The sequence below is a fragment of the Notamacropus eugenii genome, chromosome 2 (assembly GCF_028372415.1).
Source record: "Notamacropus eugenii isolate mMacEug1 chromosome 2, mMacEug1.pri_v2, whole genome shotgun sequence".
Taxonomy (NCBI): domain Eukaryota; kingdom Metazoa; phylum Chordata; class Mammalia; order Diprotodontia; family Macropodidae; genus Notamacropus; species Notamacropus eugenii.
This window is the reverse complement of record NC_092873.1, coordinates 445,671,506-445,698,605: the sequence shown is the minus strand read 5'-3', so window position 1 is coordinate 445,698,605 and position 27,100 is coordinate 445,671,506.

The window sequence follows — 27,100 nt, the reverse complement described above, 5'->3', positions numbered from 1 at the left end:
TTCAGGCACCAGAAAGCCAAATCAGTCATAGTGACCAAAAGTCAATATACATTAGCACTTCTGGGGACAAAGGCATTCCCAAGCCTCCCCTCCCCTTTGCTGAGGCCTTCTCACAAGCAATCATTCATAAGACTTACTGTGCCTGCTGGCTTGAATCTCCTCTGCTCTGCCCCAGCCTTTCTCACTAATTTCCTTCACGTTCTGTTCCACCCTTCCTGTTCCACCCATACAGCAAAGTCCTCCTACCACATGTGACTTAGGCTTCCAGATGCCATAAGCAGGTCACATAGAACCGATTAATGAATGGGAAAGATCTACCCATTTAAATTGCCATTACAGTATATCAGGCAGAAGAAAAACATTTATTCAGACACCAGAAAGCCAAACCCCAGCACCAGAAAGTGAAATCCTTCATAGTAACCAAGAAGTCAATACACATTAGCACTGTAGTGGACTAAGTTATTCCCAAGCCTTCACATACACCACACCACACCACACACCCTCACCCCAGGCCTTCCCAGAAACACTTAGGAGCCTAGCTCTCTGCTTAATTGTGTCTGCTCCTCCTGACTAACTGCTGTTACCAACTTCCTGTCAGTTCTGCTCCACCCTTCCAACTCATCCAGTTCAGCAAGCTGTTCCCACCACATGCAACTTAGGCTTCCATGTGATTTAAGTGGGCCATTATTGGGCCATTATGAAAGAGAAAGATCTTCCCATTTAAATTACCATTACAGAAGACTACATACAGAGTCAGGAAAACAAATATTTAAGGACTACTTCTGACAAATCTTGCCTGTTTGACCTTGGTAGAGTCACTTTGCATCTCAAGGTCCTAGGCAAATCTCTGAGATTTTAGAATAAGAAATAGTTGCTAATAGTTGCAAAAGTAGAAGAATGCTTCTTACTAAGGGCTCTTTACACTGATGAAATTATAGGTCAAGACAAAGATAGATAGATGATAGATAGATAGACAGACAGACAGACAGATAAATGGATGAATAAGCAAAGGTAATTTGAGGGAGGGGAGTAGCAAGATTTCCTATTTTATATCTAAATTTTGGAATTGTTTCACTGAATGTATTGCAGTATGTTAAGAAAACAGCTGGGAATGGTAAAATGTGTTTGGTTTAAACTGTGTCCATTGAGAGTGTTTATATTCAGTTTTATTCATGTAGGGATTATACCTAATGGCTTTATCTCAAATAAACTAATGTGTAACATTGTAGTTTTGAAAAAAAAAATATTTTTCCAAAACAAAATCTAAAATGAACCTAGGCAGTATTTAGTGAGTTAATTGCCAATATCCAGAGAGAATTAATATTAAATTAAATTTTACATGAGAATCACAGGAGAGCTGTTGTAGTAGGCAGTAACAACTTCTTTGCCTGACATTGTAAAAGAACTCGTTTGTATATCATCATAATTATTGAAAAGGCATTTTTGTAAAGAATTAGGAAGAAGATGAATCACTAACTGATAGTGCCTGTGAAAGTGTCTTGTTCTTTTTATCAAAGTAGCCATTCCTATAATATGCATTATGTATGTATGCATGTATAAGGATGAAAATCCAAATTAAACAAACTGTATCTCCTACCCTGCAAATATTTTATTTGAAACTTGAATGAAGAGCACAGTTTTCAACGAGCAACAAACCACAAAAAATCACTTTGCACATGCCAGCAGAAAAGGTTAAAAAAAATAATTTGCAGCCTAGACATCAATTTATATCATTGTGAGTTTCAACCAACAATTAACATGAAAATACAATTAAAGTTGAGTAATGATGTTTCATTTATCCATTGAAGTCATACTCTGATGCCTCATTGTATGGCATGAAAGGGAACATGGTTTCTGGAAAGCTATGCCAAACGCAAGCTTTGAGGTAGACAATGAGTACAGGTACTGCAATCTCTGTTCACCTGAACATCTGCCTAACCAAGTAGAGAGAGATTAGGTTACTAGAGGCTGGCCTCAAGGTTCTTTTGTTGCTTGGTTAATTGGTTTTCTGATTTTCATTAACAAAAAAACAAACAAACAAACAAAAAAAAACAAATGGAAAGAGCACTCAAGTCTCAACATCCCGTTTCAATGATTAACTGACAATTACTATTTGTGTAGACATGGACTAATAATGTAACCTCAAACTCAGATTATTCATTTCTACAAAATGGGAATAACAATCTTATAATACCTGTTTTACAGTTATGTGGAGAAATATATACATATAGTGTGTGTGTATATATATATGTGTATTACCTTAAACTGCTTTTAAAGTTTTCTACCATGATGATTTACTTTATGGTTCAGGTCTGTGATTATTTTTGATATGGAACTCCACTGAAGATACTCCCTCAACCACTGTAGAAAATCAATTATTTTAAAACCTAGTTATTTAGAGAGACCCTGGCACCTTGATGCCTAAGTGAGTGGAGCAAAGGACCTGGAGTCAGGAAGATGTGAGTTCAAATTCAGTCTTAGATATTCATTGAGTGACCTTGACTAAATCACTTAAATCTCTAGTCTCCCTCAGTTTCCTCAACTTTAAAATAGTGACAGCCATAGCACCCATATCCCAGGGGTGTCGTAAGGATCAGACAAATTAGAGAAACAAAGGATGATTTTATCAAAAATCACAACAAGAAAAAATAACAAATTTTGAGGTTGCAAGGTACCACATGTATATCTCTAAGGACATTCTCTTAACAAAAGGAGGAACAAACCAATAACTAATAAAAATGCAACTAATAAAAAAGAGAAAAGTCAAAGTTTAAAAAATATGCACCAAAGTAGACATTCTGAAAATTAAAGATTTATCTAAATTGAATGAAAATATTAAATAAGTAAATTACAGCTTTTAAACCAATAATATAGATTGGTTAATTTGATTTTAAATAGAAAGGAGAACACCAAATTAGCAGGGCCAAAAATAAAAAAAAAATGAGAATTTAGAATAAATGTTTAAAAAAAAGAAATAATTGGAATTATTGGAATTTTTTTTGGCCAATTATATATCAATGAAATCAAAACACCTAAAGGGAAAGGATAAATATCTATAAACGTTAGCAAAATGTGTGTATCAAGTCCTGATGGGTAGAAATGAATTCTATCAAACATTCACAGAAAAATAATATTAGTTTGAAAAAATCAGTAAAAGAGATTCTAACAAATTCATATGTGTGAGTGTGTGTATGTATGTGCGTGCATGTGCACTATAGACCTAAAGAATATACACATGAATATTTTAAATAAAATATAAGTAATGATACTTAAAAAACTCATCATAAAATTTTAAGTAAATAATAGGTTGGAGTTTTATCAGGAATTCTGGGTTGGTTCAATATTAGGAACTGAACTAATAATCGAATAGATTGAATTACTTTTAAAAATAATAATATTATATCAAAGGTAGTACAAAAAGCTTTTCAAAAGATTCAACACCCAATCCTGTTGAAAACACTTTAACATACTGGAATAAATAAGTTTTTCCTTAATAAGATAAGTAGTATCTAAACCTAAGTGTCAGCATTATACATAATGAAAACAAATTTGGGGTCTTTCCAATAGTGGTAAAGCGAGGATTTTTGCTATCACCATTTCTTTTTAATGCAGTATTAGAAATCATACCTAGAGCAACAAGATAAGAAAACGAAACTAAAACACAAATCAGAGCCAAAACATAAAACAAAATTATCACTTTTTGCAAATGACACAATGGTTTAGAAAACCCTAAAAAAGCAACAAAAATAATAAAAACAATAATTTCAGCAAATTTATAGGATATAAAGTAAATCCAAAGAAATTCTTGGCATTTTTTATATTATCAATAAAACCCACTGGAAAGAGATAAAAATCAGAAAGAAATTTTATTTAAAATATTTATAGAAAACGTAAATGTCTTGGCAGTTTACCTGCCAAGATGTATATCAGAAATACATGACAAAAGTTACAATAAATTTGTCAAAACTGAAATAAGCCAAATGATTGCTGAAATATTATTTTTTCTTGAGTAGGCTGAGTCAATATAATAAAATGAATACACTACCTAAATTAATGTAAATCTTCAGCAAGTGTATCAATCAAACTTTCAAAAAACTGAGGGGGAGTTTTAAGTAATAAAAATGATAAAATACTTCTGGGAGAACACAAATCTGAAGAACCTTAAGGGAAATAATGAAAAAAAAATGGAATGGAAGGGGGTCTTTAAGTATCAGATCTCAAACTGTTCCACAAATCAATAATCAATAACATAATTTGGTACTGATTAAAAAACAGACTCATCAGTATAAGAGAATAGGTACACACTGTATCAAAGTAAACAAAAGTAGTAATCTAGTGACTGACAAAACCTGAAGACTTCAGATTATGGATAAGGTATTATTCTATGACAAAAACTGATGAGAAAACTAGACAATGAATTGGCAGCAATTAGGAGTAAACCAACAAGTCACACCATATACCAAGATAAATTCTCCCATTACTTATGTGATATAGATCACCCTTAGTGGTTATACTTGAAAATATAAATGCCCAGTAGTTACATGACCTAGATGATCCCTGCTACTTGTCCTTGAAATTTTAAGTAACCATCACTCCTCTGTCCACTTGCTCAAACTACTTATACTTGGAAATACAAGAATCTACCTGAACACTGCCAATCACTAGAAACAGTTATCTCCACAAACTGGGTGAAGCTAGTGATTGATGAGACAGAATTACATGCCCATACCTACCCCTGCTAGATTTCTTACAACTTTTAAATCTGAAATATTTCAAAGTCCATGACAAATAAAAAAGGTGATTTTTTTGGGGGGAAGCTTATTTATGCTCATAATAAATAAAATAATCAAACTAGGTTTCACCTTATGAAATAAACTGACATATTTTCTCCTATGAAATTATACTGTAGGGCATATATTTTAGAAATATGTATAGGCGGTACTCTGTCCCAAAGGAAATCTCTGATATAGTCTACTGACAATTGTTTACTATGTAGCTAATAATGGCAAAATTTTCATAATATAAAACTTTACCATCCCATGCAACAATGAATTGCCCCTCTTTTAGTCATTGTATAAATTAAGTACACAAAACAATTTAAAATAATAATTATTGTATAATACAATTGAAAGAATAGTATATGGGGGGGGGGAGGCAGAGCCAACATGGCAGCCCTTAAAATACCACTAAAAATGACTTTAAATAAATTCTAGACCAGCAGAAGCCACAAAATGACAGAGCAAAACAGATTTTCAGTCCAAGAAAGTGTGGAAGGCCAACAGGAAAAGTCTATCACACTGTGCTTGGTGGGGAGCCTAGCGTGGGCTGCACAGCACAGACAGTACTGCAGCAGGTTTCAGGGCACTGCTTCTGGAGCTCTCAGTCTACAGACCCTGGGGGAATCAAGCACACAGACCCTGAGGGAATTCATCTGCTGATCTGGATCTCAGTCCCAAGTGGCAGTCCTGGGGTTAGGGCTGGCATGGCGAAGCTACTGGCAGCTTTGGAAAGGGAACTCTATTCACAGTTGCAGGCCAGTAAAGAGTGCTTGTGGTTGCTGATCAGAGTGCAGACCAAAAGAAGAGTAAACATCTCTTCTATGACTATGCCACTTTGGAGGAACTGAAAGCTTACAGGTCCCTAGAGATATCTCAGGAAAACAGCTGCACAAAACCTCTGAAACGTGGGGTTGTATGCCCTCCACTTGACAAAGGACTAATAGTCAAGTAATTGGCTGAGAAAATGCCCAAAAGAGGAGAAAATATAAGACCACAGAAGGTTGCTTTCTTGGTGAAAAAGCATTTTTTTCCCATCCTTGCAGATGAGGAACAGAAAAGCATACAATCAGAGGTAGACCAAAGCATACAACTGTTAAAAGACAGCAAAGTCAAGGCTCCTACATCCAAAGGCTCCAAAAAATTTTGCAATGGTCTCAGGCCATGGAAGAGCTCAAAAAGAATTTTGAAAAATCAAACAAAAGAGGTGGAGGAAAATTTGGGAAGAAAAGTGAGAACAATGCAAAAAAAATCATGAAAAACGAGTCAATAGCTTGCTAAAGGAGACCCCCCAAAATGCCATAGAGAATAAGACCTTTAAAAATAGACTAACCCAAATGGTAAAAGAGACCCAAAATGTCAATGAGGAGAAAAATGCCTTAAAAGTAGAATTGGCCAAAAGGAAAATGAGTTTCAAAAGCTCACTGAAGAAAATTGTTCTTTAAAAGTTAGAATGGAACAGATGGAAGCCAGTGACTTTATGAGAAATCAAGAAATTATAAAACAAAACCAAAAGAATGAAAAAATGGAAGACAATGTGAAATATCTCATTGGAAAAGCCACTCACCTGGAAAATAGATTGAGAAGAGAAAATTTAAAAAATTTTTTCTACCTCAAAACCATGGCGATCAAAAGAGCCTAGACATCATCTTCCAAGAAATTATGAACGAAAACTGCCCTGATATTCTAGAATCGGAAGGCAAAATAGAAATGGAAAAAATTCATTTATCACCTCCTGAAAGAGACCCAGAAGGAAAATTCCTAGGAATATTGTAAACAAATTCTAGAGTTTCCAGGTCAAGAAGAAAATATTACAAGTAGTCAGAAAGAAATAATTCAAGTATTGTGGAAATACAATCAGGATAAGACAGGATTTAGCAACTTCTACACTAAGCAATCAAAGGGCTTGATATTTCAGAAGTCAAAAGAGATAGGATTAAACCAAGAATTACCTACCCAGTAAAACTGAGTATAATACTTCAGGGTAAAAATGGAATTTCAGTAAAATAGAGGACTTCTAAGTATTCTTGTTGAAAAGACCAAAACTTAACTATACAAGAATCAAGAGAAACATGAAAAGGCAAACAGGAAAGAAAAGCCATAAGGGACTTATCAAAGTTGAACTATTTACATTCCTGCATGGAAAGATGATATTTGTAACTCATATATATATATATATATATATATATATATATATATATATATATATATATATATATATATATATATATATATATAGAGAGAGAGAGAGAGAGAGAGAGAGAGAGAGAGAGAGAGAGAGAGAGTGTGTTGTGTATGGGTATGTATGTATATAATATATATGTAGGTATGTATATGTACATGGGTGTATGTGTGTATGTATACACATACACATAGACTGAGGGCACAGGGTGAACTGAATATGAAGAAAGAATACCTAAAAAATAAAATTTACTCTTCAGTGGAATGTACTAGGAGTAAAAGAAAGGGAGAGGTAGAATGTAGCAAATCATCTCACATAAAAGAGGCAAGAAAGAGCTTTTACAATGGAGGGAAAGGGGGGGGGAGATGAAAGGGAATAGGTGAGCCTTACTCTCAGGGGATTTAGCTTAAAGAGGGAATAACACACAATTGGATATTGAAATCTATTTTACCCTGCAGCAAGGCACGGGGGAAGGGGATAGGATAGGGAAGATAGTAGAAAGAATAGCAAATTGGGGAAAGGGATATTCAGAAACAAACACTATTTTGGGAAGACAGACCAAGGGAGAGAATGGAATAAATGGAGGACAGAATAGGATAGAGGGAAATGTAGTTAGTCTTTCACAACATAACGTTATGGAAGAGTTTTGCATGGCTACACATGTATGGTCTGTATTAAATTGCTTACTTTCTCAATTAGGGTGAGTGCGGATGGAGGAAGGGAGCCTCATAGGTCTCAAAGCTTAAATAATGCGTATTGGAAATTGTTTTTGCATGAAGCTGGGAAATAAGATGTACAGGCAATGTGGTATAGAATTCTATTTTGCCCTACTGGATAATAGAGGGGAAGGGGATGGAAGAAGGGGAGGTAATGGAAGGGTGGATAGAGTGGAGGAAGGGGTAGATGGCATGCATGTTGTCCTGGGGTAGGGGATGAGGAGAGATGGGGAGAATATTTTGAATACAAATTCTTATGGAAATGAATGTTGGAAACTGGAAAATAAATGTTATATATTAAAAAAATAAAATAAAAGAAGCGCAACAAAAAAATAAAGCATACTATATTTGAAGTTAGAGAATCTTGGTTCCAACCTACATTCTGACACTTAAGATCTGTGCTACCAAATCTTCCTACCACACTCAGCTACTAGTGCCTCCCCTTTCAGATCATTTTCCATCTGTTCTCTACATCCTATATAGCCACCTGGTTATGTGCACATTGTGTCCTCTATTAGAACAATGACTTTTCAAGGACAGAGAGAGGTCCTTTTTCCTTTCTTTTTACATCCAGTTCTTAGCATAGGACCTAGCAAATCTTTAAATGCTATATTAATTATAACTATAATTTTGTTGGGTTTTTTAATTGTCATTTTGAAAATGTTTGCTTTTGGCCACAACTGAGAAATAAGTGAAAAAGTTTTTCTAATTTAAAACTTAAACAAAATTAATTTACTGAGATTATGTGCTTCAGACAGTGTGTCAGAAGAACATCATTTTACAATGTAAACAGGACTGAACTGAGACCTTAAAAACCTGCACTAAGGTACAAACTCCACTATTTTGTATGATTTTGGACAAATTGCTTAACCTCTTTGGGCTTCAGTTTACTCACCCTGAAAGTCAGTGGGTTGTACTTACTTGACCTCAAGGTCCCTTCCAGATGAAAATCTATAAGCAGTGGTACTGTAAGTCATTGTTATAACATGGAGCACTAATAATAACACCGCAGTATTTAAATAGTCAAATTGAACAACCACATAGATGCTTTCTTCTATAATATAGATGGCAGCACATCTAGGACTGTGAGACTCAAATCTATGCCATCTCATAAATTCATGCAATACTTTTAAGTGATATAAATTTGAATGATTTTCTGGAGCATCTGAAGAAAGAACTAGGAGGAAATCAACTTTGGTAAATATATTCTCCACACGTGAATGCTATTTTCATTGAGCCACCAATGTACTTTCTTTAGCTTTTCATGTCAACTCTATGATGAGCTTACATCTTCCTTTGTGATCTCCAAAAGAAACTCAGAATTTCTCTTTTATCTAGCAAGATGAAAAAAATCACATTTTGAAAGGTTTATTTTTCATGTCATTCTTTTTGTTCCCACTGTAACTGTCTCATGCTAAGCAAAAAGTAAATATTTAACATGGCAGAACATAGGGTATTCTGAGTCAAATTGTATTCTACCCACCATATTGTGACTGCATCATCTGAGTTGAGCAGTAACATCGTCTGACATAAAAAGACACTCTCTGGGGATACTTTGAGGGAAAAATGATATTTTATTTAAAACAGATAGGAAGAGAGACATTGAGGGGAGAAAAAGAAAGACAGGGATAAAAACTGAACCTTCATATTCTGGTAAAATCCTATTGCAAATTTGCTCCCATTGGTTAAGTTGTTATTTTCAAATGGAAATGCATAACTGAAGAATACAAAATTACATGACAATTAAAGGTTGACTGTTGCTTTAGACTCAATAACTTATCAAGAGATATGACTACTAAGAATGCCATAAGATGAGAGAACTATTACTATAAGAAACATGGCAATAAGTGAATCAAATATGGTGACAGAAGTAATGCAGTACTGATATTAATCTCTTAAATTACTATCATCATATTTTTTCTAGATCCTACTTTTGCATTTTGAGTATAGAGAAGTAATATTTGAATGAAAGATATCCTGAGGCTATACTTTGAGATGACAGCATTTGAAAGTGAACTACATTACAGGACAATACTTTCGGGGAGAGTAAGTGGGAAGGAGGAGAAGATATTCATATAGCAGGATCATTGCATAGAGTTTTTATAGACCCTAAGTTTTATTGTTGTTGTTGCTGCTTTTCCTGCTTTAAGTCTATTCTGTAAACATTATATTCTTGTTTTGATGGTATAAGGCTAAAATCATTGAATAGCATGACTTCAGAAGAACTAAATTTGCAAGGGAATCAATAAATGATTGATGTGTTAGATTATTGAATATAAATAAAACTTTTCATTTGTGCGATTCATTGGTGTCCCAACTCTGTGACCCCCACTTGTGGTTTTCTTGGCAGAGATACTAGAGTAGTTTGCTAATTTCCTTCTCCTCTCGTTTTACAGATGAAGAAACTTAGGCAAAGAGAGATAAGCAGCTTGCCCAGGGTCACATACCAAGTAAATGTCTGAATCTAGAGTAGAACTCAGGAAGATGAGTCTTCCTGATTCTAGGTCTAGCATTCTATTCATTGAGCCACTTAGTTGTCCCCATAAATAAAACTAGTGTGTTACAAATAACTTATTTCATGCCAGAAGTCACATAAAATCAATCATAAGAGAAGTCTGAACGGAAATGTTGATACTCAAATATCAAGAGTGAAAGATAACAAATGGACTTAGGTATAGTACCAATAAGTACAAAATAGGGGAGGGGTCCCCTTAAAATAGAAGAAAACTTGACTATATCTAGTCTTCTGCCTAGATCTTTTACTGAGGACTTATGGAAAGAATAAGAATCTCATATGATGAGAGGGCATAGACAGGCTGGCTGATTTGTGATTTTTAAGGGAACACTCAATTAAATTATTGACCTATTGAAGTAAACATTAAAGTGTATGCCTGACATCAAAGGAGTCAATAAAGAAATAGATGTTAGAAAGGATAATGGTAAGTGGAGACACTAATACCTGAAGTGTATTTTTACAAGATCTGATTAACAACATATCTTTGTTTGGTGAGCTGTAGCAATGTAATTGATGCTTTTTTCTTCCCTCACAATCATGGAATGATTAGAATTCCAAACCCCAAGTGGGAAGAAACTTCAGAGGCTATGTAGTCTGATTCTTATGTGATTAAAGATCTCCTCTAAAGGCCACAAATGTGACTCCTGCACATTTGTTTAATAATGACTAATCAGAAAATTCACTACTTTGCAAAGCAATTAATTCAATTTTTGACTAATTAATTTTAGGAAGTCATTATACAATGCACTTATTTCAACCCTCAATTCACCATTTTGCAACTTCCAAGCTTCACTTCTATTTCTAATCTATGGAGATAAATAGAACACTCCTTCACTTTGACTCTTCATGTGTTTGAGGACTACTACCATATCTCCAGTAAATCTTTTCTTTCTTATGTCAAACAACCCCAGTTCCTTCAACTGATATCCTTTGGGCATAAACTTGAATTGCTTCACCATCCTAGTTTCTGTCTCTGAACATTTTTCAATTTAGTAAAATCCTTAATCAAACATGGTATTCAGACTCAATATAAAATTCCAGATGTGATCTTCTCAGGGTAGAGTACTGCAAAATTTCAGCCTCCCTAGAGCTGGATACTGTTCCTTCTTTTGACATAGTAAAGATTGTTTCAAGTTTGTTGTCTATCATATATTTCTAGGGGTTTGTACTGAGATTGCAGTCTCCTAAAGCCTTCACTTCTTTTTCCAAGTGAACTTCTGTCTATCAATTTCTCCATCACCTCATCCTTGTGCACTTTATTTTACTAACCCAAATCTATGATTTTAGGTTTATCCTCACTAAATTTAATCTGATTTAGCTTGATGTTGTACCCTGTCTTTTGGAATCCTGAGTACCATTCTCTGAGCATTTTATTATATTCATAATTGATAAACATAGTGTCAATGTGTTTATTTGCCTCAATGGTAGAAAATTCCAACAGTGCGGGGCCAAGTACAGATTCCCTGGGGCACTTTACTGGAAATCTCCAAGTTGACATAGACTCATTAATGAATACTTCATTGTTAGAAGCTGATACTAATAGATTTTTCTATTCATGAGTAGCCAAAGATTTTATTTTGATTTGGGAGGGTCCTGTAGATAAATAGATTTTTTTAAACCATTCATACCCTCGTTTATTTCATTAGTTTAATCAAAAGAGAATTGCAAAATCAAAAAGTCTTTTTTTCCTGAAGTTTCTGAAAGTAGCTAAAGATGCTTTCACATATATCATGTAATCTGTCCTCACAGATTTCTTGATAATATTTCAAAAGTGACAGGTACGCAGCTTGTCTGGAACTCAATTTCATCACCTATAAAATGAGATTGTTGGACTATATGACCTATGAGCTTTCTTCTAGCTCTGAAAAATCTATGATACTATGATCCTTTGATTCATATAAAGAAGAGTAATAGTTATTTATTCTTCATTCTCGGATATAACTTAGCTATGATGGGGAAAAGGTTGTTTTGAAATGAATATTCCTATTGTTTGTATTATCCATGAAAGAATGTGAATATGTATGTTTTTATGTATATAGGTACATATATGAACATGTATATGTATACACATGTACTAAATATGTGTGTAATGAGTGTATATATAAAACTGAGAAGATGGCCTATCTTATATCAATATTAGTTCTTTAAAATTTCTTAGATCTCTAAGTGAAGAGAGATAATAACATTTTCTAATTCTTCTAACATTATCCAAATAGGTAGCCAGATTTTTCTGAATACTTGGAATTTTCCCTTCCAATGACTTTCATGACATAGTTATTATATATGTGAACATGCATGCATGTATTATGTGTGTATGCATGCAAGTGTATGTAGACGCATTCCTGTGCCTGTGTACATAAATGTGTATATGTATACTTAAATGCAAGCATACACAACTGTGAGAATATAAAGGTAAGTATCAAACGCTTGTGATCATTTAGTTTATATAGCTTCTCTGAAAATTTTAAGTTGCCTAGGGCAATCAGAAATTAAGTGACTTACCCAGAATTACCCAACCAGTATATATGAGAGGTGCAATTTTAACTTGGGTCTTCATGATTTTGAAGCCATCTCTCTGTTTATTAAGTCATGCTGTCATATACATATAGGTAAGCTACACACACATGCATATGCACATGTAAGCATATATATGTATTATGTGTGCATATGCCCACATAAATATGTGTAGTTGTGTTTATGCACCTAGTTCACAAATTATAATCAATATTACTTTGTTGAGTTGGGAAAAGGATAGACAGATAGATAGACAGACAGATAGAGAGAGAGAGAGAGAGAGAGAGAGATGATAGATAGATAGATAGATAGATAGATAGATAGATAGACAGACAGACAGACAGACAGACAGACAGACAGATAGATAGATAGATAGACAGATAGATAGGTAGATAGATAGACAGATAGATAGATAGATAGATAGACAGACAGACATTAGCATATGACTCTATATGGGAAACCTCTTCTGAAACTGACATAAACATGGATCCACTGTTAGAATACAAATAGACTTTTCTGTTTATGGGTAGCCCCAGAAGTCCTTTTACTTGGCAAAAAGTCCTACAAATACAAATAGGCATACATATGTGTATATGCATATATATGTGTGTGCATATGTAAATATGTGCACCATAAACAAACATACAATATATACCAGTATGCATATTTGCATACATGCATATCTGCACATATATTCATATATCCACAAATAATGTGTACAACCAAGATACACAAGATAAAGAATATTCTGTTCCTCTACGTTAATATGTGTAATCGTAATTTAAATGGGGAGATCTTTCATTGTTATAGGTCTTTCCTATTCATAGATAGGCCCATGAGGCCTGCTTGGATCACATGGAAGCCTATGTCACATAGAGGCTGGTGGAAAGAGTTGGCTGAATGGGTGGATCAGGAAAAGGCAGAGCTAGAGCAGAGCTATGAGGAAGTTAGTCTTGAGAGCAGTCAGATCTAGGAAGGATGCAGATTCCTGGGTAGAGTGAGTGTCTTTGTGATTTTGTTTAAGAGAGTTTGATTGTAATGAGTGTAAAGGACCTGCTTTGTGGGAAACCCAGCATGGGGAAGGCTTGGGGATAGTGTTGTTCTCTGTATTGTTATTGTGTATAGATATTTGTTACTATAATGGATTTGGCTTCTGGTGTCTGAATAAATGTTTTTCTTCTGCCTTCCATGTAGAGAGTCTGTGGTATCCTGCAATTCAGAATCTGGGATATTTATGACCACCACACATGCTGTGAATATCACATTGGTGCTACAAATGATGACAGGGATGGGATCGTGAAATATCAAACCTCTATTTGGAGACAGAAAGGCAGAGGAGAGTGAGGAAGAAATAGACATGCCAGAGTGTGAGGATCTTTATCCTCCCTGGCAAGAGAATGTGCTAAAGGCACAGGGCCACATGAAAACTGGGAACCAAAGCTACGGAAAGGAGAACCCAGAGACTTAGAAAGATGTTTGCAGGGAATACCAATAGAGTCAGGGAAAGAAATGGCAGGGATGTGTAGGAGAGGCTAGGCCTTGCTAACAAGTTATCAAGTTATATGTAAAAACAGAGACAAGCCACTGGAGAAGAAGGATCAGATGGAAAGGGAGTTGGCTGGTTTGCATGAGAGGCTTTCCATCCTGCAGTGTTCCAACTGTCCTTTAGGAGAGGAAGCTAGAGAATTTCAGGTGATGGAAGAAAAAGGTGTTGTTGGTTTGGGTCACAGGAGGCAAAAAGTTAACAATAGGAAAGTGAATGCTTGATTCAGGTCTAAACACAGGCCAAGAAGATATGTGGGAGGAGAATGAAATAAATGAGGAGGGTGAGGTTCAGCCAGTACTAAGAAAGAAGCAGAGGAATGTGGGGGCCCCCACAGTGTTTGGGGAGGTAATTGAGGATTTTTCTTAGCAGGAGGTCAGAGATATTTTGAGTCAGTTCACCCAAAGGATGGGAGAATTATTGGTACCTTGGATGGTGAGAATTAGGGAAAAAGATAAATTTCTTTGAGAGAGAAGAATAAATAGCAGATTCAAAAGCAGAATAGCTTGACAAGAAAATAATTGTTTACTGCTCTATTGAGAGCAAGAGCAGATTTTGGAAGAATGGCTGGCATTCCAACTAATGAACTATAAAAAATGTATCAAGGAAAGAGGCTTGATTTTAGACTGAGCAGGAAGGTAGGAGCTGTCCCTGCAGATCATTCTGAAACACTGTACCTAGGTTCATCACACCTGCAGGGAGAATGGGGGGTTAGCCAGGCCCCAGTTCATATTAAAGAGGGTGTACTTCTAGCTCAATGATGACCCTGGGACTACGAATTGTAAAACAGTAAACAATGAAAGAGTCTATGAGAATGGGTTCATGGACTCCAGAAGCATGGCTGACCCTCCCTTCTTCTGGTTATTGTTGACTTCTTTCTTTTTTGGCATTTTGTCTGTTCACCTTGTTTGTCAGATTAGTGTTCTGGAAGCTTAATACTCTCCACCTGAAGATGCCTGATTGTTTAAGCCAGATGTCACTCCATGTCCATGACTGTGATCTGTCACTCCTGTACCTGGCGTCCTCCTACTCCAGATGCCAGCTGAGGAACTGACCCCTTGAATGGGACCTCTTTCAATCTCAGCAGGAAGAAGCTATGGAACAAAAGACCTTCACCCCTTACTCCAGGATTTTGGACTCCATTTGTTAGAGAGGGTAATAATGGTGTGCTTGTGCTCGGGTTCTACCCCAAGATATTGTTTTATTGCTCATTTTGTGTGATTCCTGTTATACTGTTGTAAAGGTCTGTTGTTACCAGTTGCCTAAGGTATTGTTTTATATGCTGATTTTCTGTTACCCCTGCTAAAGTTCTGTTGATACCAGTTGCCCCTCTAACCTATGTAATTAATATAAAGATCTTGGGGCTGCATGTAATGGTAATTTAAGTGGGGAGATCTTTCATTGTTAGGCCCATGTTACCTGGAAGCCTGAGGCACATGGAGCTTGTGATGGGAATAGTTTGCTCAATGGGTAGAACAGGAAGGACTGAACAGGAAGAGGCAGAGGTAGGGCAGAGCTGAGAGGAAGTTCATCATGAGAACAGTCAGAGCGAGGCTGGGTACAGCCTGCTGTCTAATGTGAGTGATTGTGTGATTGTGATTTTGTTTAAGAGAGCCTCCTTGTGATAAGTGTAATGTACCTGGTTTGTGGGAAGCTTAGCAAGGGGAAGGCTTGGGGATGTTTCTGCATTGTTATTGTGTATAGATTTTTGTTACTAGGATGGATTTGGCTTTCTGGTGTCTAAATAAATGTTTTTCTTCTGCCTTCCACGTGGAGAGTCTGTGGTATTTTGCAATTCAGAATTGTTCCAGGGTATTCTTGGCCATCACAGGCACTGCGGCAATAACACTACAACACGAGACCAATCCTTGATCCACAACTCAGAAAACTGATCATTTGCATGTATTTCTTTTGAAATACTTCAGGGCCTCAATGCTCCAGTTACGTGAAATTTGATCGGTTAGTCCTTTCACTACCTACATTAGAACATCCTGTTCTAAATAGTATGTGAACTTTATGTGGATGTTTACTACTTATATCATTCACTATCCATTACAATTAAGCTGTTTCTCAACCATTGCAAAAGGGGGATAAAAGTAAGTTGCAGTTAAAGGATGACTCATGGGTTCTAATTAGAAAGATAAAATGGGTATAATAACAGCACCTACAATGTAGGGTTGTTATGTGGATCAAAGAGATAATAATTATCATAGCTCCTGGCGTGGGCTAGGTGCTATACATATGTTTATTCCCTTCCCAGACAAAGAGAAACCAAAAAGGGGCAATATGGTGGGAAAGATGAGATGGAATGATATCCTTTGTGTATGTAGATGTGTTTGGCTTTTTAGGAGAAAGGTCAGTTGATCTTCCTTCATGTACAAAAGGGGTAAAAGTGAAGAGAATAGTAGAGATATGTAGAAGACATGAGATGTGGAAGAGAGGAGAAGAGGGATCACTCTGCAAATGACTTCACTTTTTTCCAGTAAAACATGATGTAAATTCTCAGAAAAGTACAGGGAAAGGGAGAGGGTAAGTGAGGAAGAAAAAGCTCTGGAAAAGCCTCTGTGGTGAGAAGGATAGGTAGTCATTTAGGGATGTCTAAAAGGAGTGCCTTGCCTCAGTAAGGGCCCAGTAAAGATTATTGTCAATTCTGAAAATAAGTGACCAAAGAGTCACAGAGGTTATGTAACCTCTGTTAACTGAAAAAGAAATACCAAAGAACTCATAGCAATTATCACAAGAGCTAACTCTGAAAAATAAAATACAATTAAACCAAAGAACTAAATATTGTGATAAGCAAAAAGCTTTCTTTATTCTTTTGGCGGGGGAAGTTAGACCTACATGCCAGGGTCTCCACTAGGAGAAGGCCCATTGTAGCCATGGCAATGAGGGAGAGATAGCAACAATGAGGCAAGTTTGATTCATAACAGGGCTTCTCAACCAGGATGTGATTCCACAGGTGCTTGTCCAAACTCAGGGACCAGCCATTGCTGGTGTCAAACGATTTGGGTGTTTTGCTGCAGCAGAGTTCATCCAGAGGAGAGAGAAAAAGAATTGTTGTTATGCCAAGTTTGGAGCCCAGCTTACTTGCCAGGTCTTGGCTCTGGAAAACAAGATATCTCCTAGTAGCTAAAAGAGAAGAATTTTAAAAAGAGGGGGTGGTCTCGGTGACAAGGGTTGGAAGGGGGGATAAATTCTGGGAACCCCCAAAGACCAGAGTTCAGGGTCAGGTCACCAGGAGTGAATTCATGGACTCAAGTATTCTCGAAGTCAAGGTGGTAAAGATTTATTGTTATGCTTTTTGGCAGGCAACAGTTCTTAGGGTACCTGTAATTTGAAAATGGTACAGGTAAAGTTTATATAGGATATTCTGTAGTAAAATATGTGTCAAATATACTAACTAGGTCATTCAGGGCAAGATTAGGGATGGTTAAAGAGTGGTTCTTAAAGGAACATGCACTTTTAATATCTCTGGGGCAGGTAGGTGGTGCAGTGGATAGAGCATCAATGCAGGAGTCAGAAGGACCTGAATTCCAATCTCACCTCAGACACTTGACACTTACTAGCTGTGTGACCTTGGGCAAGTCACTTAACCTTAATTGCCTCATCCTGGGTTATCTCCAGTCATCCTGATAAATATCTGGTCACTGGATTTAGATGGCTCTGGAGGAGAAGTGAGGCTGGTGACCTGCACAGCCCTTCCTCACTCAAAACAAAGTCAAGTGCAAGTCATATCATCATTTCTCTGATGGCATGGTTTTCTTCAGCAACAAAGGAAAAACACACTTTTAATATCAATGGCATAGATATTTTACCCAGAGTTCATCTGGAAATAGCCCAAGGGAGTGGGCAGGGTTACACAGAAGTGTGATTTTAAGCCTGAAAATCACTAAGTCAACTAATGGTCATGGTTGATTGAGAAAAACTCATGTTAACAATGTCTTGTTAGACAAGATAAATGTGAGGGAGTATACACATATCTAAGTCTAGGTACTACTCACTGATAGGACAGTGAGTAGTAAATATCTTTATGACCCGGTACACAGTCAGTTCAGCTAGTACACAGTTGGTTCAAACTAATAAATTGTATAGATGCAGCTAGTTACTGTATCAGGAAGAGAGATAAAGGTTTTGCTAAGGCAGACTGTTCTTGGGCTGGGGAGAAACTGCCAGGTATAGTGTTTCGAAGCTAGAGAGAAATGGGATTTTATAATTATGGTCCAAGCACAGACACTCAAGCATCACATCATTGGCATGAGGATTCTGACATTATGTGACTTAAACCTGTAGTGGATCGGATCATCATACTTTCATGATTTTCTTTAGCTTTGTTCAGAAGAACATGAGTAGGAGCAAAAAGTAGAAAATGGCAGGTAAAATCCAGGGTTGAAGCTCTGTAAGGAAAAATCGGAAATATGATATGGGACAAGAGAATAGAGATAGAAGGATACATCAAGATGGAGTGCTTTACTGAAGGGCCAAGATGAGAAAGGAAATTGTAAGCAGTGCAGAGGGTGATGGTATGAGAAAGAACTGAGTTGAAGTATTGGAAGTCACAGATATTATGAAGAATAGGACTGGGGTTTGCAATGTAGAAGGAGCTGTGGAACAACTGCTCATGATCAGAGTTTGTAAACATAAAAGTGAAACATTTGTAAGTGATGGAAAGACCAAGGTTAGAACCATTTCACTGTGTAGCTGAGACAATGAAAGAGTATGTCATGAACAATTAGCAAATCTAGAAGCTCTGAGGTAAGGACGTCTAAGGGAGTATATATATATATATATATATATATATATATATATATATATATATATATATATATATATATATATATATATATATATATATATACATATACACACACACATATATATATACATGTATATGTATATATATAAATATATATACATATACATATATATACATATACATATATATATGTATATATATATATAAATATATACATATACATATATATACATATACATATATACATACATACATACATACATATATACACACATATATACATATACATATACACATGTATATATGTTGAAGTCTCCTAGTATCAGGGAAGGTATTTGAAGTATTAAATTGTGAGCCAGAAAAAAAGACTCCTGGAGATTAATGGAAATAGCTACCATAATTTTGATTTGATAGTATATATAGACTGAGTGACTCTCAAAGGTGGAGAGGTAACTGTCAGTCAAGAAAATGAGTCAAAGGGCAACCAGTGGTCTAAAGACAGCTGCAAGACTGTATCATCAATCAAATAACTTTCAGTTCAGGCATTATACTAAGTACTGGGGATACAAATAAGAAAAAGAAAGGCAGTTCTTGCCCTCAAACAGTTTATATTCTAATGGCAAAACAATACACGAAAGGAGAATGGAAAGACTGGAAGGAAGGGAGACAGTAAGAAGATTCATGGAGTTCAAGCCAAGCAGAGCTGAAAATGAAAAGTGGAGTGTTAGGTGGAAGTCGAAATTACTGTTCTCTAAGAAAAAATAAAAATTTGGGAAGAGTTTAGCACTCCACACTCTAGTCCTCACAAAAGGTCAGAAAGATGCCTCGGAGAGTTGTGGAAGTATTCTAAGATGCCATTCAAAGCTGAGTTAATAGCATGATGAAATAAGGAAAGATTTCAGGTGATCAGCTTATCCTAGGTGAGATATCTTCTCTGAATTTCAAAAAAGAAAGGGGGAAGATAGAAAGACAGTTATTGCCTCTTATGTATGAGGTACTGTTCTAAGTTCTGGGGATAAAAATATATATATATATATACACATACACATATATATATATGCGCACATATATGTATATACATCTATGTGTGTACACATATATATGTGTGCATATACACATATATGTGTGCATATACTCGCATATACACATACATATACATACATGCATATAGACACACACATAGTCTTTGCTTTTAAAGGAGCTTACAGTCAAATGAAGGAAGACAACACCCAAAAGGAATCTGAAAAGCAGAGTGAGTAAGGGAGGAGAAGAATGTACATATCCTGGTATGATAAAGATGTTAATGAGAAAAGTCCCAAATTAGATAAGCCAGGTGAGAAATAAGGAGGAATCCAGGTCTAGTGAGAAGCAGAAGATGAAAGAACTGGAATAGAAAATATTTAGGGGCAGCTAGGTGGTGCAAAGGACATAGTGTAAGACCTACATTTAGGAAAACTCAACTTCCTGAGTTCTGGGCTCAGACACTTCATGCTGTATAATCCTGGGAAAGTTCCTTAACTATGTTTGCCTCAGTTTTCTCATCTGTAAAATGAGCTAGAGAACAAAACAGCAAACCAGTCCAGTATATTTACCAAGAAAACACCAAATGGGGTCACGAAGAGTTAAATAAGACTGAACAACAAGGATGAAATCAAAACTGTTATCTATGGAGTAAGTCTCACTTCCACAGTGGAAGGTATGGGTATGGCATTTAGAGTATGACAGTTGAAATGAAGGGCATGTTGTGGGGATAGGAATAATGGAGCACAGAGTGAGGATTTGACAATGGGATTTGAACAATGACAGCCAGAGGTTCAGGATCACTGAGATAGTGAATGTATGAACAAACAGTAGTTTCATAATCATTGTTGAATGAGTTCAGGTAGGTTATTAACATCACTAGGGATTATGCCTCAGGTTGCAGTCCTCTCAGCATGTTAGATATCTCAGGTGAGGATATCAGTTGAGAGGAGCTGATGTAATGGTCTTTTTCTCTATCCCTTCGGGCAGGAAAGGCTAGTGAATTAGTAGAGACAAGAGAGAGAAATTTTCTCTTTCTGTCAGGCAAGATGGAAGCATCCCCTCTAAGTGATAAGAGGCTTCTCCAAGGTAATGGTGTCTCTCAGACCCCTTGCTAGCAGAAGGAGTACAGCTAGGGGAGCGGCACACAAGTAGAATTAGCATCTCTTTGAACCCCTGAAGACAGTGAAGAAGGTGTTTGAAATGAACTCTGTTCTTTCTTTGCAAACATGAAGATACAGTGTTTCACTTTTTTTGGCTTCCTCTTTTGTTATGAAGGCTCACTGCAAGGTTGAGGAACAATAGTATATAAGGAAATGGAGATATAAAAATTAGAGGTATCAATATTTTTTTAAAAATTCTTTTAGTGCTAAATTTCATGATGTAATGAAGTGTAATGATCCTTCCTTATGATATTAACATTATTCATCATGTGCTGTAAATATACTGATTATAATTAGTAGCTGTTTGCAATTAATATCATACATTTTATTTAAGAAAAATATGAACCCTAGGGGGATGAATAAATCATAAAATGCTTAGACATATTACCTTATCACCTAAAACAGTAGCTGAATGGGAATTAGGCACATTTGGAATCTGTATTCTTTGTTTTTTTCTGGTCATTATTACTATTTGATGAAATACCTTGTACTGAACTTAGCATATTTTTTTCAAAGTATATTTTCATATTTATATCTACATTCTCTATAACCCTGAACAGTATATCAAGGGAGATTTTGCTATTTTCATTTGTCACATTAAGAAAATGAAACATAGAGAAAACAATTCCTTTGCTGAGAAGAGAAGAGATTAGATCTAGTAGATAGAGTGTCTGAAGAATATCAGATAGAAATTCACAATATTGTCCAGGAGGCAGCAACAAAAAAGCATTCCAAAGAAAAAGAAGAAGAAAGCACAATGGATATCTTCTGAAGATTTACAATTAGTTGAGGAGAGAAGGAAAGCAAAAGGAAGAGGAGAAAGGGAGAGATATATCCAACTAAATGCAAAATTCCAGACAATAGGAAGGAGAGATAAGATTTTCTTGAATGAACAATGCAAAGAAAGAGAAGAAAACAATACAAATGGAAAGTCAAGAGATCTCTTCCAGAAAATCAGAGATATCCAAAGGAATGTATCATGCAATAATGAGTATGATAAAAGAAAAAAAAATGCTAGAGACTTAATACAAGTAAAATTAAAAGTAAAGGATTAAGAAAAGATGGCACAACCATGCAAAAGAACTAAACCAGAAATATCTTAACGTCATATATAACTACCATGGTGTGGTTACTTATCCTGGGTCAGACATCCTAAAGAATTAAATACAGTGGGCCTTAGGACTGCTAACAATCAGGCTACTAGAGAAAATTAAATTTTAGTTAGGCTATTTAAAATCCTGGAAGGTGATGATATTAAAGTGTTGCATTAAAAGCACTAGTAAATTTAGAAAACACAAATGACCACTGATTTGGAAAAGATCAGTTTAATCCTAAAGAGGGGAAATGCTAAGGAATGTTCAAATTATGAAACAATTGCATTAATTTCACATATCAGCAAGCTAATGCCTAAAATTCCACAAGTTAGACTTCATCAATATGTCAACAGAAAATTGCCAAAAGAGGTTAGTTTTTAAAATTCAGATAAATAAGATGCCAAATTGCCAACATTGCAAGGATTATGGATAAAGCAAGGGAATTCAATAAAAAAAATCTACTTCTGCTTTATTGACTACACTAAAACCTTTGACTGTGTGGATCACAACAAACTGTGGCAAGGCCTAAAAGAAACTGGAGTACCAATCGTCTCACTTGTCTCCTGAGTAACCTGTAGGCAAGTCAAGAAACACAAGCTATGGATGGAGTCAAAATGGCAGTGTGAAAGAAGGGACAAACCTGAGTTCTACCAGGAATTTCCGTCAGATACCTCTAAAAAGTCAATATGAACAAATTTTACATGGCAAAATCCACTAGGAGACAGAGTGTGTCATATTTCCAGCCCAGGACAGCCTGGAAGGTCAACAGGATCTATTACCAGAGTCTGGGGGAGTTCAGAGTATATACAGGCTATACCAACACAGCCTCCACCATAGCGAAGCAGAGTCCCAGGTGGACTGAGGCAGGAGCAGCAACGTGGATTCTCAAACATATTCAGTACAGGACAAGTGTCCAGCAGAACTAAGTGAGAAATACACAGTACCCGGTAACAGCAGCAGTCACTCCTAAGACAGCACACAAATTAAATGTTTAAAAGTCACCTACTTGAACTTCAGGAAGTCAACATGGTGGAGTAAGCTGTAAGTGCTCTCATTCTCCCCTTGTTGACCTTGAAAAACCCAGATAATATTTCCCCAGGACAAATCCTTGAACAATGAAATCAGTGGAAAGTACACAGCAGTAAAATATTTCTGGAGGCTACGGAGATCGATGATATGAGCACCCCTTGCTGTGGCTGAAGGGGACTAGTGTAGGACCAGAGGCGTCCCAACACACCTCACCTCAGTGTACCAGGAGGAGTTCCTGAGCTTCAGAGTGGTGGATTCTATAAGTGCCAAAACCAAGATCACAGGTATGCTTCAGCACAGCCAGGGGAATTGGGTAGACATCACCACAGATGAGTTTTCACCAGCCATTGAGCCTACCAGTGCTAGTCTAGATCAGCCCTAGGAGAGGAGGAGAACCACCTCACCCCCACACTCAGGCAATAAACTTCAGTGTAACCCCAGGGAAGCTCAGAAAGACTTCACCTGGCCTCAACCTTGGCACAAACCAGCCAGTTCAATATCAGGCAAGCTGCAACATTATATAGCTACTAGCTGAAAGAACCAGAGGCCACAACACACAAAGCCAGTAACCAGACCTCAAGTTACCAACACAAGAAATGTGAGACAGAGTCCCCTATGTCCCAGAAGCAGAGATCCACTTTAAAAGCCAGGAAAAGTGCAATCAACATGAGCAAGATGCAAATCAGAAAGAAAAGCAAAGACCATAGAATCTTACTATGGAGACAGAGAAGACCAAGATATGAGTTCAGAAGAGGACAGCCCTGGTAACATATCCATATCTGAAACCTCAAAAGGGAATATGAACTGGTCTCAAGCCCAAAAAGTATTCTTGGAAGAGTTTAAAAAGGATTTAAAAAGTCAAATTAGTGAGGTAGAAGAAAAATTGGCCAATGGTTTTAAAAATGCAGCTGACAAATTGAAAAAAAAAATTCACTGAAGAGAGCAGCTCCTTTGAAAGTAAAATTGGTCAAATGGATAAGGAAGCTCAAAACCTTACTGGGAAAACTGACCAAATGGAAAAGGAAGTACAAAAGCTAACTGAAGAAAATAATTTATTAAAAATTAGAATTGGGCAAGTAGAAGGTAATGATCTATGAGATAACAAGAACCAGATAAAATCTAAAGAATGAAAAAATGGAAGAAAATGTAAAATATCTCATGGGAAAAACAACTAACCTGGAACATAGATCCAGGAAAGAAAATCTAAGAATTATTGGTCTACCAGGAAGCCATCATGGAAAAAAAAAAAAGAGCCTGGACAACATCTTCCAAGAAATCACCAAGGAAAACTACCCTGAGATCCTAGATCCTGAAGGCAAAGTAATCATCAAAAGAATCCATTGATCACCTCCTGATAGGTATCTTAAACTGAAAATGCCAAGGAATATTGTTGCCAAATTTCAGAATTATTAAGTTAAGGAGAAAATACTGCAAGCACCCAGAAATAAACGATTCATATACCAAGGAACTGCAGTCAGGATCACACAGGACTTAGCAGCTTTTACATTAAAAGACTGGGGGGAGGGGGGTTCGAATATAATATTCCATAAGGCAAAGGAGCTTAGACTACAACCAGGAATCAATTACTCAGCAAAATTGAGCATAACCTTTCAGGGAAACTGTTTATATTCTTATATGGAAAGATGATAATTGTTCATTTTGAGAACTGTATATTTATTATGACATTTAAAAGGGATATACATAGACAGAGGCAGTTGGTATAAATTAACTGTTGTGATGATAAAAACATAATTAAAAGGTGTGAAGGGATTGCAATGGGTGAAGAGAAAAGAAGGATGCAGAAAAAGGTAACTTAAGGAACAGGCACAAAAATATTATAGGAGAGGGAAAGAGGGGAGGAAGATGAGAATTATTCGAGCTTTACTCTCATCTGAATTGGTTCAAAGAACGAGCAATATACTCAGTTAAGTATAGAAATCTAACTTGACTTAAATGCAGTAAAAGAATAAAGGGGAAAGGTAAGGGAGGAGGAGCTTAAAAGGGAAGAAAGAAGTAGTAGGAGAAAAGAGAAATAAAAGGGAATTGGGTTGACAGAAGGGAGGGAAGACTGAGGGAGGTGATGGTCAGAAATTAAAACTCTTTTGTGGAGGAGAAAAAACTAAGAGCATAAACGAGGGGAAATAGGATGGAGAGAAGCTGTGAATGTGAATGGGATGAACTCTCCCATAAAACAGAGGCAGAGAGTAGAATGGAGTAAAAACCATAATCCAAACAATATGTTGTTCACAAGAAACACATTTGAAATGGGGGGGGAGGTTACACAGAGGGTAAAGAGAAAAGGTTGGAGCAGAATATATTATGCTTCAGCTGATGTAAAAGAAAAAAACAAGACAGGGGTAGCAATCCTAATCTCAGACAAAGCAAAAGCAGAAACAGATATAATCAAAAGAGATAAGAAAGAAAACTTTATTCCACTGAAAGGCACCATGGACAATGAAATAATATCATTATTAAATATATATGCACCATGTTTTCATATTTTTATAAAAAAAATACTGTAAAATTGATAAACCATTGATCAATTTGATTAAAGAAAGAAAGAAGCAGAAAAATTACACGAGTAAAAAGCAGGTCTGTCAAACAGTTTGTGCCATGACTCACATTTGAATCGAATATATTTGTTGAGGATCTTTTAAAAATTTATTGACTTTAGGAAAAGCAACTTAAACTTAGTAAAATCTTTTCCTTTCTGGTAAAATAAAAAAAAGAAAGAAAGAAGAAAATTAAATTACCAATATCAAAAAATGAAAAGGTGAACTCACCTCCAATAAAGAGGAAGTTGAAACAAAAATTAGAAATTATTTTGCCCAACTTACAGACCATAAATTTGACAATCTAAGTGAAATGGATGAACATTTAAAAACAATATAAATTTCCCAGATTAAGAAAAGGGGATGTAAAACACTTAAATAATCCCACCTCAGGAAAAGAAATTGAATAAACCATCAATAAACTCCTAGGAAAAATCTTCAGGACCAGATGAATCTACAAGTGAATTCCATCAAACATTTAAAGAATAGTTAATTCCAATTCTATATAGAATGTTTGGAAAAATTGATGGAGTCCCACCAAATTCTTTTCATGATACAAATATGGTTCTGATACCTAAACCAGGAAGAGCCAAAACAGAGAAAGAAAATTATAGACCAAATTGTCTAATGAATATAGATGCAACAATTTAAAATTAGATATTAGCATAAAGATTACAGCAACTTATGAGAATAATTCACTATGATTAGGCAGGATTTATACCAGTAATGCAGGGTTGGTTCAACATTAGGAAAACTATCAGTATTATTGATCATATCACCAAAAAAACTAACAGAAACCATATGATTATCTCAATGGATGCAGAAAAAGCTTTTGACAAAATACAAAACCCATTCCTACTGAAAATACTGGAGAGCATAGGAATAAATGGAGCCTTCCTTAAAATAATAAGTAGATCTGCCTACAACCATCAGCAAGCATTATATGTAATGAGGATAAACTAGATTCATTTCCAATAAGATTGGGTCTGAAACAAGGATGTCCATCATCATCACTGTTATTCAATATGGTACTAGAAATGTTAGCTTTAGCAATAAGAGAAGAAAAAGAAACTGAAGGAATTAGAATAGTCAAAGAAGAAACTAAGTTACCATTCTTTGCCAATGATATGATGATATACTCAGAGAATCCTAGAGAATTAAGTAAAAAAAAAAAAGAAAAAAACTACTTGAAATAATAAACAACTTTAGTAAAGCTGCTGGATATGAAATAAACCCATGTAAAT